The sequence below is a fragment of the Mustelus asterias genome, chromosome 10, assembly GCF_964213995.1.
Source record: "Mustelus asterias chromosome 10, sMusAst1.hap1.1, whole genome shotgun sequence".
NCBI lineage: Eukaryota > Metazoa > Chordata > Chondrichthyes > Carcharhiniformes > Triakidae > Mustelus > Mustelus asterias.
In genome coordinates, this window is record NC_135810.1 from 67,353,113 (window position 1) to 67,370,730 (window position 17,618).

The following is a 17,618-nucleotide window of genomic DNA, read 5'->3' on the forward strand; positions in this document are numbered from 1 at the left end:
AAACTGGGAATCAAACCAGGGTCCCTGGCACTGTGAGGCAGCAGTGCTAACCATTGTGCCACCGTGCCACCTTAGAAAAGAGCATAATTATGTATGTTGGCTGAATGAGCTTAATAAGCATGCATACAGCACTCTTCAACTAAAGTCAGTAGAGAAAGGTAGAGATATCGGCATAGATTGCTGCAGATTCATGACTGCTTTTGTGAAGCAATAGCTAAAGTGATTAGGGTTATAGTAAATTCACTATAAAGCTAACCATAATATTCTGTCCTTGTACAGACTCGGCATTAGGATATGCTTCTAGAGATTTCTGTAAAGTTGCAAAATCCAAAATATAATGATAATAAAGAATGGTTTCCCAACTACTTTTGATTACCTAAGGCAGTTTCAGGAAAAAATTGCAAAAGGTTTCTCCACTTATTGGGTGGGGTGGAGAGTAGTTGTGTTGTGATGTGGACTACATCACAATTGTATGGGACTGGATAAGTCGTGTCTTCCTTGTCAGGCATTTTACTTGTTTGCCTGTGCAGTACCCACTGTACTTTCAGTGTAACTACTCATTTTTTGGCAATGCTCACTGTTGTTTAAGCTGCCAGGAATTTTCAGGGTTGTGCCAATTTTCTCAAGTTCTTAGTTTCTGAGATGGCATGCATGTATTACTGATTTTAAAGGTCAATTTTTGAAGCAAGCTGGATATAGTTCAAAAGTGTAGAGGCACGCATTTCTAACAAAAGAAAATCTGAGTGAAAAATAGAAATCAGTAGTTTATAACATTGATTTTTGCCTGGAAGGAAGGGCAGGCAGAAAGAAAATATCTGCTGAGTCATACTGTTGTCAACCCACAGTACAAGGTGAAAATTAGATTTCTGAAAATAGTTAAATGAAAGAAAATAAGGAATGCACAGCTGGGAATGTTAAAAGAAAGCTTTCGGGATTGTTATATTGAAAAGGAAGGAAGGAAGAAATAACAAATGGGAAGAAAATTCAATGAATAGTTACAGACTGAACAAATTAATGATGAGATTCAAACTTGAAATGGGGAAAAAAACTGTTGTGAGAAAGGTCAGCTAGCTGAAACAGATTAAAGTAAGTGCTGCATGATTCAGCTCCACAGGGTTGCTTATACTGGTGTTAGCGCGAGTGGGCGAACACGACCACTTCGGACTCAGAGTCAGGTTCAACAGCGGTACAGCTTTATTAACGTCGACGGAGGTGCAATCAGGACATACAAACAGCACTGTCCCAAAAGCACTCTAAAAGCCTGCCGCAATGGGCTACAGTTATACTCAAACTTTGACACGTTGTATGATTCAAATGTTAATGTTTTGTTTACAGTATTTGACTCTGACCATTCTGCTTTGATGTTTTAAGTACAGTATCGATGTTTAAGTATGGTAATCATTTCTGTCTGATGGGTTTATCAATGGTCTAGAATCTCCGGGGCTTCTTGAACAATGGGTGTTTGGCTGATCTCAGGAAGTCTTTTGAGGCCAAGAAGGCTTCCTTAGTTATGTTAACCCTCTCCTTAGGTGTTTCTATGGAGGCTTCCTGATATCACTTGATTAGGTCAGTGGTGCTGATTTGATTAGATGAGGGGGTACCTTTACTTTAGTTTCCTTTGGTGCCACCCTGTCTGGCTCCCTTTTGTGTGTTAGACCTTGTTTGCATTTTAAAAGCATGCCTTTTGCCCTGCTTGTCTGGATCTGTCCCTTTTAACCTTTAATGGAGGGGTTCTGAGTGCAGTTTGGCCTGTTTCATATTATATACGTAACTTCATAAATTTGTTGTCCGCTAACACTGGAGAAGCTGGCAGATATGAGCAATCATATCTTGGGCCATACAAAGGCACCACTGGCATTGCCTTCCACTCATTTCTAGGTAAGAGCACCACTGGCAATACACCCATTGTTGGGCCAGTGGTCCACGTTTACCAGCATCTTGACTTTCTGCTGCCTCTTGCTGCTCAGGCCCTTGCTTCTCATAATCTTGTGTCAATCGGCGATTGATCCTCCTCCTCCTCATCTGGATGAGATCCATTACCAAGGTGGAATTGCCACAAACGGCATCATCAATGCCTTAGTGGATGTGTTAATGAATTGAAGTGATACATTAATTGAACATGTCCGTTACAGGTTTCCCTCCATCTCAATGCCAGCAGGCAAGTGCTAAACTCTTCACTTGGCGTCTGCCTAGATATGGCATCCCTGCTCTATCCCTTCCAGGCAAAAGACATCCTGAAGGACCAGAGATGAGTGTTCCTCCTGTTCATATGTTAAGGTGTATGGAGACATTGCTCTTTGACTGGTTGATGAGAGCCAAGTGCAAGAAGCTTTTACACGGACATTTTTCCTTTTGTCTCCACTACCCTCGAAACTCTGTCGTGCCTTAGCAACATAGAAAGATTAACTTTATGATCCTTTGTCAGTCATGTCAATTCACAAAGGAGAATGGAGGTATGGAGTCACATGTTGGTTGCCCTTCACCAGATGTGCCCCTTGGAGGCATTCCAGTTTCCCTTCCTTCCCTTCCTTCCATCAATCTGTGCCATTTGCTTTCAGTCAGAGGCAAGGAGGCAATGGAGGGAGGCAACCCTTCCCTTCCCTTTCCTTCCCTTTCCTTCCCTTCCCTTCCCTTCCCTTCTCTTCCCTTTCTTCCCTTCCCTTTCTTCCCTTCCCTCCCTTCCTTCTGTTGCCTCCCTCCGTTGCCTCCTTGCCTCTGACTAAAAGCAAATGGCACAGATTGAACAGCAGCTCCAGACCTTGCAGGGATCTTAATATTATGAGACCCGTGAGCCTGGAATGAACCTGCTGCAATGCAAACTTCACTTTGAGAGGAGAACATGAGTGACATCCAGTTGTCTCATAATTCTTCGGGTGTTACTTTCGTCATCCACTTCTGTTGCCCTTGAACTCCACCCACCTTAAAAGTCCTCCCTCCTACCTCAAGGAATCTTGTTAATTGACTAAATTGCATGGACAAGGCCAGTTTGGAAAAATGTTGTGAGCATGTCACGTTTCAAACTCACTCCATCATCTTCCACTCGCCCTGTCACCCACCATCATAGTAAGAAGTCTCACAACACCAGGTTAAAGTCCAACAGGTTTATTTGGTAGCAAAAGCCACTCGCTTTCGAAGCGCTGCTTCTTCATCAGGTGAGTCTCCTCAACCACCTCATACACCAGCTCTACAGCAAATACCGCATCCTGGAAATCAAGATAGAGTTCATATTCTCAACTTGCGCTCAGGATGCAGACCAGCTGCGAAACTCTGCCAAGCAGACGAGACAAAGGAACTACGCCATCTACATGCACACCAAGAACAGGAAAAAAAAGACTCACCTGATGAAGAAGCAGCGCTTCGAAAGCTAGTGGCTTTTGCTACCAAATAAACCTGTTGGACTTTAACCTGGTGTTGTGAGACTTCTTACTGTGTTTACCCCAGTCCAACGCCGGCATCTCCACATCATATCCACCATCATCACAGACCCATCCAATATCAACCTTTCTCTGCTCTCTCTCACCCTTAAACTCACAATCCACCTCCACATGCCATTCCTCCCCTCAGAGCCAGCACCCATTACCATTCTCATGTCTATCCTGACCCTCCCATAATCCAAGCCACCTGTCTTGTCCCCATCCGTGACCCACTCAATAAGCCCTTCACCTACTAGACTCTCACCCTGAACCTGCCACCCTGATGGATCCCACTGATCTCTCGAACTCCTCCTATCATCAATACCCTGAGTGTTCCCCCTCAGATCCCACCATCATCACCACTAACCCAGTCCTCTAAGACATTCCCCCCACCCCCCCATCTCCAGACATTCTCTCCACCTTTCCCCTGAAAGCCTGCTTCCCTTGTCCATTCTTTACTCCAATCTTCTAAACTACACCCACTCTTTGGTGTGTACATATAGAAATATTTGGAAGTGGGAGGATAAGTTGAAAAGGCTGTTAAAAATTAAATGAGATCCTTGACTTTATAAACAGAGGAATAGAGGATGTTATGCTAAAGCTTGATAAAGCATTGTTTAGGCCCAATCAGGGATATTGTGTCCAATTCTGGACGTTGCACTTTAAGAAGGATGTGAAAGCTTTGGAAATGGTACAGAGGGTTTGTACTAGAATGACATCAGAGTTGCAGAACTTCCATTACATGGACAAACCAGAGAAGCTGAGAGGCGCATTCAATCATAACTTTTAAAAGGGAATTGGATAAATACTTGAAGGAGAAAAGTTTACAGGCTCTGGGGAAAGGCTAGAGCAGTGGTTCCCAAACTTGTTTCACTGGGCCGCACTTTCGGAATAAAAATTTGCTCGCGCCACACCGAATTTTTTATTGATAAGAAATACATTCAAAAACAAAAAAAACAACTAGCAGTGCTTGATTCATAACATAGAACACAGCTACTTTATAATATGATCATGGGACATCCAGAAAGTATAAAACAATGCAGCTACATAAAAACATGATTCATTCCCAAAATATACTTCTAGACGAGCCTCTTACATATGTAACCTTAAGTAAGTCTACAGACTCAATGAGAGGTGTGAGCTTGTTTTTGTTGGGTAATCTCATTTATATTAGGTCTAATTTGAGACAAACAAACTCTCATCTCCTCATCAACATAAAGAAGCCTTTCTCTTTCCTGGTCTTTGATATCTGTCAGAGCTGAAAATCCCTGTTCACAACAATATGTCGTGGAGAACTGTAGAAGAATAGCTAATGCTCTTGAAGAGATGCGTGGATACTGTTTCTGGTTGTATATCCAAAAAGAGTCCAGTGGCATACTCCCGTGTTTCATTTTCAAGGTGCGATCACTTGAAATGCAGGCCATTTCCTCCTCCTCATCCAATGTCAGACCTGAACAGCTGGAATTTGCAAAGGGGTCTCTAACCCAGTCGAATTTTTCTGTAGACAACAATGGGAAGTAATGATCAATCTTTTCTACCACTGTTGTAAGATGTTCCTGTATGAGGCCGTACAATTCATTGCTCATTTTAAAACTTTTTACCAGTGGGAACATTTCGAGGTTATGTTGCATCGCTCTTCCGAGCCAGAGCTGAAGCTTTTTTTTGAATGCAGTTAGTTTGTCTGTAGTTGTGAGGAGATTGTCATCGCGGCCTTGCATACTGGCATTGAGCACATTCAACCGGGAAAAGATATCGTCCAAATATGCCAGCTTTGCACACCGGTCATTGTCATCCAGTTGGTGGTTCCCTTCTTGTTCCAAAAATTCTCTTAATTCGTTCTTCAGTTCCAACACCCGATTTAAAACTTTTCTGCGGGACATCCAGCAAACCTCTGAGTGCAGAATTAGGCATTGATGTTTTGATTCTATGTCTTTGCAGAGTTGAGCAAATATCCACGCCTTTAGTGGTTTTGCTTTGATGAAGTTCACAATGCGCACAGTCTGATCTAGAACCAACTTCAAATCAGCTACAAGGGTCTTGGTGATTAATGCCTCTCTGTGTAAAAACAGTGAGTTGATATTACATCTGGATTATTCTGTCTGATGAGTGCCACCAAGCCTCTCACATTCCCTACCATACATGGCGCTCCATCCGTACAAATTCCAATACAAGAATCCCATGAAATCTCAACTTTATCCAAATACTCAGACAAGGTTTGGAAAATATCTTGTCCTCTGGTATGTTTTTCAAGTTCCTTGCAAAATAGAAACTCTGTGATAATTTTGTCATTGTGAATGAATCTGATATAGGCAAGCAACTGAGCTTTTCCACAAATGTCGGTCGATTCATCAACTTGAATGGCAAATTTAGAATTCTTCATACTTTTGGAAACACGCTTCTCAATATTAGCTGACATATCAACTATTCTTCTGCGAATTGTATTATCAGACAAAGGAATTTCTCGCTCAGTATCATCACCAAACAAAGTTTTCACAATCAAGCTGCAGGCAGACTGAATCAATTTTTCAGCTATTGTATGTGGTTTTGTCTGTTGAGCAATCAATTCAGCCACTTGGTAAGATACAATCTGCATCTTATCTGAGACTGTCATTCGTTTTTCGAAATATGATCCTTGACATTTCTGCTGTTCCAAAAGCCTTTCAAAATATTGAACATCCTTGCTTGCCAGATTTCCATGTTTCGACAACAGATATCTTTTCATCTTGCTTGGGACCATATTGGAATTGGAAAGCTTCTCACCACAGATCAAACACATAGGCCGAGGTACGTTTTCATCTCCAGTCCATGTGAAACCGAGACTCAGATAGCTATCCATATATTGTCGACAAACTTTCTTTTTTGGAGGTTTGCTTGGACCTGCTACTGGTGTAGAATTAAACGACTCTTCTTCAGCACTCTGTTCGAATGGCGATTCTGGATCAAAACGTGGACTCAGATCGTCCTCAGCATCACTTGATGCTCTTGCTCTCACTTTGGGAAAAATATCTATCCATGTTTAAATGTTTCTTTGATTGTCCTTGAATCTTCCCTCCACACTTGCCATCCTCTCTCGCTGCACCAGTGTGGCGCGCCGCACTCTTTGGGAACCACTGGGCTGGAGGAATGGGGCTAACACAGGGCTAAGAGAGACACAATGGCCGGAATTTTCGCTTCCACATGCCCTCTACTCACCATGTGCCCTTATAGCTCCTATGCCAATTTACTGCTAACCCATGCCTCCCATCTACCATCCTTTGTCCTTACACCCACCATGCCAACTCATCCAGTATCCACTATGGGCAGATCTCAGGACCTGAAATCAAGTGAAGGTCTAAAAGTCTATTACAGATCTTTTGTTTTCAGACATACACTCTCATTCATTAAAAAAAACCATTCACTACATTTACATTCCTTTAACTACATAATAACTTCTAAGAAAAAACATTGGAATACATGGGGTGGGATTTTATGGCCTCGCTTGCCCCGAAACCAGAAAATCCCACCCAAGATCAACAGACCTTTCCATGGTCTGCGTGTGGTGGGCGGGGCAATAAAATTCACCCCATTTTCTCACTTCAAAGAGTCTATAAGTACTTGGAGTTGTCAATCAAACTGTGAAATGGAAGGTACCCCACTGTGATAATAAAAAGTTGTGAAATCAGTGCAGCAGCACAAATCCAGTAATAATAGCTCTCAGGCAAACAATAATTTCTTTTATAGTCCACAGTTTTTTGTCAAAGATTTAATGGACAGGAATTTTAAATGCCCTGACAGCTTGACAGTTCCTCTTGATAGTTTTGTAAGTTCCTTTTGACCGTTTTGACAGTTCTTCTTGACAGTTGCAATGGGTTTATGCACTTTCCATGCACATTCATGTCCATTTTTAACAATCCCAAAGGGTACCTCGCCTCTCTCAAAGGACAGCTTATCTCTCCCAAAGATGTCCCGGGATCATTAGAAAGGGTATTCTGATTCTATGACAGGTTACCCCAAACCCCGAAAGCACTGCAGAAAGTTTAGACCTGCTCCTACCAGGTCATCCATTTTGCTTAGGATAACAGCAAAATGGACTATTATTTAAATGGTAAAAAATTGTAGCATGCTGCTGTGCAGAGAGACTTGGGTGTCCTTGTGCATGAATTACAAAAAATTGGTTTGCAGGTGCAGCAGGGAATTAAGAAGGCAAATGGAATTTTGTCCTTCATTGCTGGAGGAATGGAGTTTTGCGAGCTCGCCCACCCCAAATTCAGGGTGGCCGTGCCGGTGAAATCAGGGCCGTTGTGTTTCTCATTCCTGGATAATGTAAAATCAGACATAGTGGAGGCAGCTGTTGTTTTAAATGAGTCGCTGCCTTGCGAAATGTGCATACATAAATGCAGACCCCGGCCTTGTGCAAAAGGTAGGTGCTGTCTTTGGGAGTGGAACTTTTGATTTTTGCCCATTCTGCCATTTTCGCAATGATGGAGAGGCTCGCTGTTATTGCAAAATCAAGTCCTATGGGTTAAATAGCCTCTTTCTTAGTCATTTTATGTTTCAATTACCTTATTTATATCCTCCCCCCTTTTTTAAGTCTCTTTTGCTGATACAGTGGTCCTTTATATAATTAGACAAGCTGATAATCTGCATTCAGGTCTCTGTCATTGTTACTGTCATGCTTCAGAATTTTTAGATCATTTCCAAAAGGCAGTTGGAAGAAGTGTCGCTTTTAAATGTTGGGTTGTTAAAGCAAAGTGCATTCTTGCAAGTCCAGGGGAAAAATCATTTGGATGAAAGGTGATTACAATAACTTGCATATATACTGTGCTGTTACTGTCGTAAAATGTCCCAATGTGCTTCATAGGAGTGGAATTAGGCAATATAAATTATTTAAAATACCAATGGGCCTGTCATTGAAGTTATTTTCTTTAAAGTCTATAAGTCTATAAATAAGAAAAACACTGTTAGACTCTCTTGGTGATTAGTAAACATCTCACGTTTGTTATACTGAAAAGTCTCTAGCCTCAAGCACATGAGAGAGCTTGCCTGGCAGGTCTTTCCTTCTGGCTGTGAAAAAGGGGATAAAAAGAGAGACAGCCAGTCAGTGAGATTTTTGAACAGAAATCTGAGACTTGTAAATGTCCAGGAGAGAAATTGTAAACTGTTTTATTTAAATCAAGCCAGATGAGCTACAAAATGGTTGAGGAGGTATGGGCTAGTGTTTTTTCAAATTTTCCATTATTACATAAATTGTGCAGATTTAATTAATGACTCCAGTTGTTGCTCTGTTTCTTTACTTGCAGCCTTCAAACAATTGGAAAGTTACAAATAGCTGTTACTGCACCCGGGGTTATGTTATTGTATAAATAGGTATTGGGTCGTGTGAGTCATTTCTGAAAATGAGCCAGAACTTTCCAACCCTTAATGCCAGAGGGATCTTCCAGTCCCACCAATGTGAATGGAGATTTCGATGGCTTGCTGATCCATCACATGTTTGCCAGTGGCTCAGCGACTGGAATATTCTGGCCATGGGATCTGCTCGTAAGAATGACTGACCAGATTTGAATTTGTAAGTTCAGTTTGTAACTTGTGGTGTGCAAGACCATTCTTGGATGGATCATCCTGAGTTTCACTTTTTTGGTCCCTGCAAAGGAGCTGTATGACTTGCTTGGCATCTTACTTCTGGTATTAGAGCTGAGATCAACATTTTGTGGAAAACACAATTGCAAACCTACTGTTATCACAGTAAGCAGAATTTTACAACCCCATCGCAGTAGGGTTGGAGTCAGAAAATGTGAAGAGTTGTGCAAAGTTTCATTGACTTCGGTAGGATTGCAAGATCCTGCTAATGGGAGGGGCTGTAAAATTTCACCCACTCTGTAATCTCTTTCAAAATTTTGACTTCCTTCCTTAGTGGTGTTTATGCTTATTTTCCATCAATTTTGTTCAATTTTTAGTTTGTCCCTAATACTCTTGTGATCACCAGTCTTGTTTCAAAATTTGTTTTGGTAAAGGTTGAATTGAGAACACAATGCAGTTTAATTAATCCTAATCACTGCCATGTCACATTGTCCAGGAAAGGGCTCTGAAGTGAATAACGAACATTACTCTGGATATCACAAAGTTAATTTTGAAGACAGGTAAGGAAGTCAAAGTTTTCTTTAGAAATGAAATGATCCTTTGAGATTAAATTTAAGATGCTTTGTTGACCCAGTCAAATTACTGAGTGTAGCCAAGTGTTTAAATGCCAGTGAAGAATAGTTTAAAAAAATTTAAAAAAGGACTTTTCACTTAATCAGTCATAGAGTTCTGAAATAATCTGTCCTGAAATGCCATAGATGCAGACAACATAAAGTTTCAAGAGACAATTGAATTTATTTCCAGAGGAATAATTGATTAAGGGATGTGTTAAGAAAGAGAGTGAGACTTTGGCCTTCGAGATATTTTCTTTCTTTAAAGTTATTATTTCTGTTTAAGTACCGAAGTATGATATAATAAACTGCTCCAGAGGATATGCCTTCCATTTTCCTGGAACCGTGCAACTTTCCTGTGATAAGACCTGAACACTGTAAATTGTACTCCTAGATTGATATTCTAGAGTTTTCTAATGAGTTGCTGAAAGGGATGAATAAAGATTCAGAAAGGGGTGAATAACGGGCGGCATGGTAGCACAGTGGTTAGCACTGCTGCTTCACAGCTCCAGGGACCTGGGTTCGATTCCCGGCTTAGGTCACTGTCTGTGTGGAGTTTGCACATTCTCCTCGTGTCTGCATGGGTTTCCTCCGGGTGCTCCGGTTTCCTCTCACAGTCCAAAGATGTGCGGGTTAGGTTGATTGGCCATGCTAAAATTGCCCCTAGTGTCCTGGGATGCGTAGGTTAGAGGGATTAGTGGGTAAATATGTAGGGATATGGGGGTAGGGCCTGGGTGGGATTGTGGTCGGTGCAGACTCGATGGGCCGAATGGTCTCTTTCCGTGCTGTAAGGTTTCTAAGATTTCTAAGAAAGATTGTGTCTCGGTTTATTCTGATTGAGATACAAATGAGATAAAGCAGCTGTAGTATTTTTAGTTTTGAAAGGTAGCTGGACATACTCTTCTGTCTTGTCACGTCTTTACACCTTCATTACCACTGTTCTATGCAAGCTCTGGTTCGAGAGTTGAAGACCTTCACATCTTCAAGGCTGCGTGTGGCTCTGCTAGTAGAGGGCATTATAGGAGATACTTCATTGTTTGGGATGCCTCTCTGCAATCGCAGTCAACAAAATTCATTTGGCTGCATTCCCACTTCTGCATAAGTGCTTTGCAGTGGCCAATACCAATCCTAAAACAATTAACACACAGCCACGCAGTTCAGGTTTCATTGGTTTCAGATGGGAGGGATTTGTGTAGGACATTAAACAACACATTGGGCAGGGTACTCGCTCCAAGGCCGAAAAATCCAGCCCGAGGTCAACGGACCTTTGGTCCATGCCCCACCAGCTACAATTCCTGTGGTGGGCGGGACAGGAAAATTCTGCCCATTGTCTTCATCTGTAGATGTGTTGACCAATCAGCAAAGCAGAAACTGTGGGGGATTGAAGTCTAGGAACTGGACAGTGAATAAGAAGCTGCCCCTCAAATTGAGCATCCTTATTGCTTGCTCTTTCTGGAAGAGGGGAAGGCAAGGGTCACTGGTCTTCTTTGTGCATCTTGCCTTTGATGTAACTTGTTTCCTTATGCTAGGTGGAATAATACCAGCAATCAGGATCATCTATTTTAGTAGGTTTCGGGCAGACTGTAAAAGCTCTGCAAGCTGCATTGAGGACAAGATTCAACTTCATGCCATAGGGAGAAGTTCCCAGACATTGTAGAGGGCCTTCTTTGAAAATGACCACTAATTAAGGCCTTAAGTACCTCCAAAGAACAGACGGCCGATTCCATTGACAGCCCACCTCCGGGAAATATGCCATGAGGGCGAGACCATATCAAGGAGCTGACTTATAGAGTTTGCCCCTATTTTCCACTTGCAATCCTCCAAATCTTTCTCCAAGTGGTGGGAAAAATTTCCTCCCAATTGGCAATGAAGAGATTTAAATTGACACCTCCCAGTTGCCCCCAGTCATAAAATATTTTTCTGTTTGTGTTGAGAAAGAAATAAATATGTTGGATTTTCTTTTATTCGGACTAATATTGCTATATGGTTTTGTGATACATTTTTTTCAATTTGTTTTGCGAGTAAGAGACATGATCCTCAGGTTGAAACTCAAATTAATGCGATGAATATCCTTTTGAATAACATTGAAATCTGAAAGGTGGTTGGCAAGCACGTGCAACAATGTTATTAGTTATTTGGGTAGGCTAGTAGAACTTTTGTGGGACCTAGAAATTAATTAATGTAATATTCATTGATAATTTTATGGCATACAGCGGATGTGCATCCATGCAAGAGAACTGAAACTCTTTGGACTGTTTCATTGCCAACACAGCCACATCCCATCTTGAATTGTCCCTCCTTTGATAAATAAATTGACCCAGATTTTGCTTTGGTAATGACAATGGAACTGTCAATATTCACCATTGTTACTCCAGTGAAACAGAGAGCAACTTCAGGAGTTCAGATAGGGGTGAAAATCCAGAGGTTGATTTCAGTGGGTCTACACTCTCCCATAGGGTGCACTGGAGAAGTTCTCACAGAATTCCCTTCCAATCATGAATTAACAAAAATTTCCACTCTAACACTGTTAGTCACACCTTAAAAAAAGCCTTGAAAAAATTAACACTTGTTGAATGAGGTGTAATTGAGTTTTTAACTGTATACTCAGTTCATAATTACTTCTAAACACCCCCATGGGTTCTGAAATGCTAATTTTATATTTTGGAATGTCAAATTCCACATAAAAAACATTTTAATGCATTTTTCAAAGATATGTTTATCATCATTCTAGTTTTTATTGTAATGCAGTCATACATTTATTTTGCTATCTGAAACTGTAAATTTAGAGGAAGGATTGTATGTTTTTTAATTTCCTAGTTTCCTTCATGTGAATAATTGAGTTTGATCAATTACCTATGCCTACCCGATTGCTGACACCCCAGTTGCTTGAGATTACTCGATTTTTGTGAGCAACTATCTTTGAGGTCAACGGCAAGTGCCCTTGCTTCATTGCTGACCACATAATCTAGGTCATAGTGTATTTAACTTAAATTTACACAGATGTACTCTGTGATCTGTGATCTGAATCTGGGCACAGTGTCGAAGGGTCAATAACTAGAGGACACAGACTTAAGGAGATTGACAAAAGAACAGGAGGCAACACAACAAAAAGATTCTTTAGGCAAAAAGTTATTAGGATTTAGAATACACTGCCTGACAGGGGTGGAGTAAACAGTTTAAATAGTAACTTTCAAAAGTGGATTGAATAAATACTTGAAGAAGAAAAGTTTGCAGAAATATGGGGTAAAGCCGTGGAGTGGAACTAACTAGATTGATCTTTGAAAGAGCTGACACAGACCCAGTGGACCAAATGGCCTCCTTTTTTGCTGTGTTATTCTGTGATTCTATGATTTTTATGCTACATTTGTTGTGAGAGCAGAGTGAGACTACATGGAGCTGGAGAAGGCATAGTGAAGCAAGAACAAAGAAAAACTACAATCCTTCTGCTGTGTGATAAGACAGTACTAGTTGGAAAATGTTATAGTAATATAGCAAGAAGTAAATCAAAGTAATTTCTTATGTAGCATTTTAAGTTGCCTTTACATGACACCTAGTGAACCAGGGTATATACTGAGGTTCTCTGGCCTCGTTGCAGTGTTTTTCTCAGCAGCGAGAAGCGGCGCGCCATTGGCTGGATCTTCTGGTCCCGTCACCATCAATCGGATTTCCCATTGATGCCACCCCACACCACCACCAAGAAACATGAGGGGGGGATGCACTGTCACTGGGACCAGAAGAGCCGGAAGATCACACCCACATTGTGGCTAAGTAGAACAATGTATAAAAGGATAGTGAGACTCAAAGGGCTGAATGGCCTATTTCTGCGCTGCAGGGATTTAATGGGATTCTATGGGAAGACCTTTGCTGTATAGTATCAGGAGCTAAAAAAACGTACCTTTAACCCTGTATGTGCTGTAATAGGAACATAGAAGCACAGGAACAGGAGTAGGCCTTTCAGCACTTGGAGCCTGCTCCGCCAATCAGTAAGACCATACTGGTTGTAGGCTCAACTTTACTTTGCCGTCTGCCCCCCTCCCCCCTTTGACTCCTCTGCTTGTCAAAATTCTGTCTAATTATGTCATATATAATTTCACTGACCCAGCCTCCATTGCTTTCTGGGGAAAGGAATTCCACAAACTGATGACCCATTGAAAGAAAAAAAATTAAATAATGATTATGCATTTTTGAGATTGCTGGGAATTTTTTGAACTAAAATTAGTTCTCTGTTTACAGCACAGCACACTTCAGAAATTCTAAGTTGCTTAACTGAGCTCATATGGCAAAAATCCATAATGAATACAATTCTGGAGAACTTAGAATTTCTATATAATGGCTATTGGTTTATGATTTAATTAAATAGGAAATTAATGGAAACTACTTTTGGGATGCCCTTTTCCCTGTTGACTTTTTACAAGCAATATCATAAAAAGCTATATAGCACTGGTCTAGATTTATTTTCTTAAATTCATTTTATTTAATATTTATACTGGTTAAATGAATGGATGTAGACAGACATACAGAGAAACTCATGCATGTGCGCAGACGCACTCTTCACTGATAACATAGGAATGGAATTTACAATTCCACAGTGTAACGGGATCCCTCTTTTTAACTCCACTGGGCTTATTTTAGGTTTGGTTCTCCGTTACCCAAACCCCACCAATGCCCGAGTGATTCTCTCTCTCGCCGATGGAACAACGGCCACCTTGCGTCTACTTCACTAGAGTAGCGCTCCCAAGAGAGAGAAAAGGAAACTGCTGCCTATCCACTACCTGGCAGCCTTTCCTGAGTGGGCGGTTTCGAAGCGCCCAGGATACCCTCAGTTCTAGACTCCGGAATTATGGTAAGGAATATTTAATATGGTGACTTAGTCAGAGATCATTGGTGAGAAATTGAAAAGATCAAAATGGACTCCAATGGAAGTCAAAGATATATATATATTTATTAAAACATCAAGGTCAATCACCAAACACCAGGAAAACAACACACAATGCCTTATGCTCTATAAGACTATAGCTATGAAAGGAATACTAAAACGGACACACCGGAATGCTTACTTTACACAAGTTTACCAGTGTCTTAAACTATGAAAGGTGCATGCAAAAGCCCCCCCTTTCCCCAAAGCCTCATCCACTATGATGATCTCGGGAACTTCGCGAATTACCGGAGGGTACTCACAATCCTAGTTTAAATTGCTCAGTGGGCTTCGGGCTGCGTGCTGGAGACGAACGAGAGGCAGCAACAGGAGAAGAGAGTGGAGAGTGCTGTAATGCTGGTCCGAAGAGAAAAGAGAGAGATGGCCGGCCTGACCATCCTTTTATATTGTAAAATTTGTTTTTTCCTGCCAACTCCGCCCCCTTCCAACCGGCAGTTCCACAGACAAAGGCTTGCTAGTGTTATCTGCAGCTGCGATCTTACAGTCCATAGAGACCAGATGATCCCATCCCAGGTGATAGGTCTCTTGCTGTCCTTTATTGTTTCATTGGAGATCGTTTAATTGTTTTCCCATTATGGAAATGGGCTTCTCCTCGCTCTGGGACAAGGCCATTATCACCTGTATTGAGTCCAGACCAGGTGTATTGTCTTGCTGCCGGCCTAGTCTGGTGATGTCGTGAGTTCCTTTTTGTGCTGCTGATAACCTAATCAACAGTCCATCTGGTTTCTGGCTGCTTGCAATTTTTGGACTGGGCCCCTTCACACACACACACACACACACACACACACACACACACACAGGCTGGCTGAGCTCCCTGGGAAATTTTTGGTCAAGTCCTGCAGCCAAATGTGGCCACTTTCACAGTTCTTTAGGGTTCAAGTCCTTTTCCCAGCTCAAAAAAAAGGCCTGAGTTGCCTGAAAAACTTACAACAGCCTTAAGGATAAACTGCTGTTACTGTTCCATAATATTATCAAATAGTTTAGAAGATTGAAGTTTAACATCAAGGTTATATTTCTGTGCATTTTTAATGTAGGATTTGATTTGGGTGTGATTTGTCAGAGTTATACAGCTTGAAAAATAAATGTTATGTTTGACTGGTAGGTGTTATCTGCGAAGTCATGAGTCACACGGATTTAATGCTCTTCACTTAATATTCACACTCCTCTTGTTCAGCATCCACTCAACTAGTATTGTTGCTCCCTGGCAACTTATTTCATTCTTTATGGAATTTTCTTCAGCAATGATGACCAAATTTCAAGGATGAATGATATGTCAGTTACAGAGATGTTGCACATTCAGTACCTCAGCGAACACATTGGGCTGCTATCAAAATAATCGATGAACGGGAGATAATGCATCAATGCACCTTTTCCAGGCAGCACAGTGGTTAGCACTGCTGCTTCACAGTGCCAGGGACCTGGATTTGATTCCTGCCTTGGGGGTCAGTCTGTGTGGAGTTTGCACGCTCTCCCCATGTCTGCGTGGGTTTCCTTCGGGTGCTCTGGTTTTCTTCCACAGTCCAAAGAAAAAGATGTGCAGTGTAGGTGGATTGGCCATGGTAAATTGCCCCTTAGTGTCCAAAGATGTATAGGTTAAATGGATTAACCATGGTAAATGGGCAAGGTTACGGGGATACTTTTAAGTTTATTTATTAGTGTCACAAGTAGGCTGGCATTAACATTCCAATTAAGTTACTGTGAAAATTGCCTAGTCGCCACACTCAGCACCTGTTCGGGTACACTGAGGAAGAATTTAGCAGGGCTGCACCTAAACAGCACGTCTTTTGGACTATGGGAGGAAATTGGAGCACCCGGAGGAAACCCATGCAGACACGGAGAACATACAGACTCCACACAGACAGTAACCCAAGCTGGGAATCGAACCTGGGTCCATGGCACTGTGAGGTAGCAGTGCTAACCACTGTGCCACCGTGCTGCCCCAACTCTTCGGAGATTTGGTGCAGACTGGATGGGCTAGTTGGCCTCTTTCTGCACTGTAGGAATTCTATGGCTCCTCCAAAATTATTTGTTATTGATAGTATAATTTCGTAGAAGAGAGCTCCTAACAGCAGGAGATTGTGCAGACCAATACACTGAACCACTGGATTGCAAATGCAGGCTGCTGCCCATTTGGCCATTCATTGCTGCCAACAACCTATTTGGTTTTGTTCTGAATAGCAACCAGTGATTTCCAGAGAATTGTCAGCAGAGGTCTGGTTTGATGAGAGTCTCTCTGAGTATGATTATGTTTTCTGTCCAGTATAGTTTACCTAAAGCAGATCAAAGCTAGGCTGTACACCAGCTTCAGAAAAAAGCAGGTAGACATGCCAATATTTTTCTTCAATGTAAATTGTTTTCAGATTAGATGCTAAGCATTTCAACATTTTTCCAATGTTTTCCAATAATTATGGTTTGCGTTTATTGCCTTCATTGACTTTTATTTCAGATTGCTTTGTTTTTTCTCTGGCAAAGTATTGACTGTAGGTTGATAGATAAGCTAGGGGTTATGTATGCTCAGTGCAATTAGCAAGAAATATGGCAATAAAACATTTAGAATATATTGAAATTGCAGATCTAAATGCTTAGCTGAGGTCCTGTTGAAATTTGACTTTTTCAAGTGTTTGGAGTCTGATTCTGCAGTTAATTAAATGAAGTGTTGAATGTGATATTAAGAATTTTGATACAGCAATATAGGAGAAAACAAAGAGATTGTGCAGATCAATATATTGAAACACTGGATTGTAAATGCAGCCTGGTGCCCATTTGGCATTTAATTACTGCCAACAATCCAGTTGGTTTTGTTTTGAATAACGACCATTGATTTCCAGTTCTTGCCAGATAATTGTCAGCAGAGGTTTTCTAAAAGTAACTTCTAGGACCATTAATTTGAAATGTAAATATCAGTGGGAGGCGTAACTGATGAAATCTTTAAGTACACAAGAAAAATCCAGATATCTCCAAAGAGACCAGTTCTGAATAATTGTTTGGTTTGCCTGCATAATCTGGACACTCATTTCAACATAATTTTTGAAAGAAGTCTTATAATTCCTGTCTTTCTGCTTGTTAATAAACATGATCATTAATTTCAAACTGCCCTAAAAA

The 17,618-nt window shown here is 41.2% G+C and overlaps 1 protein-coding gene across 1 annotated transcript in view; it reads left to right on the top strand.

Annotated features, from left to right (window-relative positions):
• dlg2 (discs, large homolog 2 (Drosophila)) overlaps positions 1-17,618 on the top strand; it is a 945,868-nt gene that overhangs the window by 183,402 nt on the left and 744,848 nt on the right. The window lies entirely within an intron of this gene.